The sequence below is a fragment of the Haemaphysalis longicornis genome, unplaced genomic scaffold (assembly GCF_048455015.1).
Source record: "Haemaphysalis longicornis isolate Haplotype H1 unplaced genomic scaffold, Haemaphysalis longicornis Haplotype H1 scaffold_2, whole genome shotgun sequence".
Classification (NCBI taxonomy): domain Eukaryota; kingdom Metazoa; phylum Arthropoda; class Arachnida; order Ixodida; family Ixodidae; genus Haemaphysalis; species Haemaphysalis longicornis.
The window spans coordinates 122,033,630-122,037,076 of record NW_027526295.1 but is presented as its reverse complement, the minus strand read 5'-3'; the positions used below and the strand labels follow the sequence as shown (position 1 = coordinate 122,037,076).

Below are 3,447 nucleotides of genomic sequence, written 5' to 3'. Positions count from 1 at the left end.
AGAAATTGTTTGATTGTGAGTGAGTTGTTTCTGTTTTGCCGACCTACGGTGACCCGCGGCGGCGGCTCACTCGAGGGGACATGCTGCTCCGTCCACGTACTCGCGCCGCCTACAACCTGCTACACACGCAGAAATGCGGTTGGATGTGTCTGACACGACTGTTCCCATAGTATTAAAGCCCGCATATCCTACGCCCTGGAGTGTTCTTTACAGAGATTGCGTACGAAGTTTCGTCGCGAGCGAAAATTTATCGCCGCGTCCAATAATTCACTTACCGCTATTCGAGGCTTTTGCTGTGTTGCTGCAAGTTCGCCCGTATTGGATCCATTATCCCGCACTATGCGCTTGAGTACAGCACGGCAAAAACGCTAGAAAATTGCCGTGACACCGGCCAGTGAAACCACATAGTTACGAAGCACCGCCCTAACGGCCACCACACAAAGGGCACCTTGCCGGCGAAGCCCACAGGTATGTGAAAAAATTTAACTCCGCTAGCACGTCGACGGGAGGACGCCTGCACGGGGGACACGAAACGCCGGACGACACACCTCTGGGAGCCAATAAGAGCGGCATCTTTTTTTTTTGTTTGCTCCTCGTATCAGCCCCCCTCTCCCATGAATTTGTGCCACGAACGGAGTAAGAGAAGAGTCGCAGAAACCGCGACTCGTTTCTGTGCTTCTCTGCAAGAGTCACCAAGGGTAAAAGGCCGTCGTGGTGACCGGGTACTCTTTTTAAAGCCAAAATTTCTACCTCTGCATGCCAACGGTGCGTTCGATGCGTGCGGGACGAGAAACTCCTAACGCGGCTGGAGATGGGGAGGGCGTTTTACCTCACGGAGTACAGTGTGGATAGGGTGGAGATAGGGCGCTATTACCCAGCGTTCTCCGCACGAAGGTGACTACTCGCACCGTGGGCGCGTCGGCGGGACGGGTTTCTTTGTACCTAATTCGGCGCCGCTTCGCGTCCTTTGCGCGCTTTCTTTGCACAGCTTGGTTACCTTTTTTCACTGGACCTCGCTCGGTAACACGGACCCGACGGAACTAAGTGGGAGTACGGAAAAGATACGATAAGGATTGCTTTGCAGGGCGAGAAAACAAAATGTACAGACCACATGCGGCCATCTGGCCCTTAGAAAAAGGCTGCATTTCGCGCACTGCTTTCCACGAATGGCATTCCGTGTGTAAACTGCTGAGTACCAATTCAGTTGTGTTTCAGGAGCTATTACAAAAGCGAAATAAGCAACTAGATCTGATAAATAGCGGTTATAAAAGTTCACTCAGCTTTCCCGCAATTCTCACACCTACTAAACTAACTAGTTTAAATCGGTATAAAAGGGAATCGCTAAACTCACATGCCAAATTGTTTCGGTGTCTGCTCTTGTGTCGCGCGGTGGTGTCGCCCCAAGCTGCAAATGAGTATGGTTAGGTTCTGCTGTCTCACCCTTAGAAAGGCGGTCCTCTCCGCTTTCTTTCCTCCGACGCACAGCTGGGCTACAACGGCAGTGTCCGCCGCTCTAGCCCGGCTGTGCCTGACGCCGCTGCGTTTGTGATCGCACCCGCGAATCCAAGGTAACTGCTGGCAGAATCTCCGATTTCACTTGTAGCAGCATCAACGCAGCGAAGACGACGAAGCACCACTCTGCGGCTCACTGCGCGAGCCTCGTGGCGCGAGCGGTCAGTGCTCCGTGGAACTCTGAGCGTTCGGCCAGGCAAACCTGCCGCTGGCCCGTCAGCTGCTGACGTGTTCTTAATATATGTGTTGTTCTGTGGCCCGAAATTTTTATTTCCTCGTGTGGCCACAGAATTGGGGACCACGGACATCGGACATGGCAGCCGACAATCAAACTGCTTTGGATGCCCAGCTTGGAGCCACCGCTGCAGATGACAGCCATCGAACATCCTCCGCCGCTCAGGGTGACGTGGCTGCACTTTCGCTGAAGGTTCCCCAGTACTGGCCTGAGGATCCACAGGTCTGGCTCGCCCAAGTAAACAGCTGATTCGCCATTGCTCGCATCACGCCGCAGGGCCAGAAATTCAATCACCTCGTGTCTGCGCTGCCTCCTGAGATCGCAACCTAGCTTCGCGACCTGATTGTTTCACCGCCGGCGACCGCCCCGTTTGACACACTAACGAGTGAACTCATCAAGCGAACGACAATGTCGGAACAGCGACGGTTGCAGCTTCTACAATCTGAAGAACTCGGTGATCGCAAACCCTCACAGCTACTGCGTCGCCTTCAACAGCTCCTTGGAGGAAAGGAAGCCACGTTCGATCAAGCTTTGCTTCGAGAGCTTTTTTTTTCAACGCCTGCCCACCTCCGTCCGCATGGTGCTGGCTACCGCCAAAGGTTTATCCATTTCTGAGCTGGCCCAACTTGCCGACACCGTCATGGACGTTTCGACTCCTGTCGAACGTCCCGTGTTCAACTTATCACTCCCGGAACGTTCCGGGCCAACTAAAGCAGCACCCACAACGCCGTCTCCACCTGCGCTGCAGAGCCTGCGTGAGGAATTCCGTGGGAAGATCACCAAGCTATAAGATCATATCGCCGCTCTCTCAGCTCAGCGCCAACGCTCTCCCCCGCGCGGCCGTTCCTTCTCGGGCCGCCATTCGCCGTCGCCTTCAAGGCAAGGAGTATGCTGGTATCATCGCAACTTTGGAATAGCAGCGCGGAAGTGTACATCCCCCTGCACTTTTCAGGGAAACTCCGGCGCACCACTAGAGGCGGCGAGTGGTGTCGGTTACAAAGTAAGCCGCTTGTTTTTTGTGACGGACAAAACCACTGGACTGGGTTTTCTTGTCGACACAGGCGCTGAGGTCAATGTAATACCGTCCTCAGCCGTGTTTCGCAAGCGCAGGCAAACCACAAGCAGCTTACAAGCCGCCAACAAGACTCCCATTGCAACCTACGGAGAATAACCGCTGTCACTCAACATTGGCCTCCGGAGAACATTTCGATGGATTTTTCTTATCGCTGATGTGGCTGAGAACGCTGAGAACGCAGAGAACGCTATCGCTGAGAACGCAGCTCTTAAGCACCCGCTGCTCTCATTTTGTGTAGTCCCTCAGAATCGGTCTCTCTGTAAACGAGTGTAAACGAGACAACCAAGAGGCCACCGAAGATAGAGCAAACATGAAAAAGGAGGAAGAATATATGGCAAAGGTGTCAGGGGGAGGACGGCACGCCGAAGCCGCTCGACATATGGTACCCGGTGATACGCAATATGAGATAACGCCAGAGTATAGCGCAAGCCGTCGTGCGTTCACTGATGAAGCGATAACTTCCTGAGTCACAGAACCTATATGCCGTCAACGAGAAGGCGGCAGTTCATGCTTCGATCAACTTTCACATTAGGGAGTATGTTATCGCCAGTAAGTTTTTGTTTATAAAACTGCTGGTATATGAGCCAGGAATAAAATAAAATTGAAATATATAAATCACCTAAAC

General features: G+C 53.0%; 1 pseudogene; it reads left to right on the top strand.

Moving 5' to 3' along the window:
* The first annotated feature begins 1,825 nt into the window (after window positions 1-1,825).
* LOC144168260 (uncharacterized) lies at window positions 1,826-2,537 on the top strand (annotated as a pseudogene).
* The last annotated feature ends 910 nt before the right edge of the window (window positions 2,538-3,447 follow it).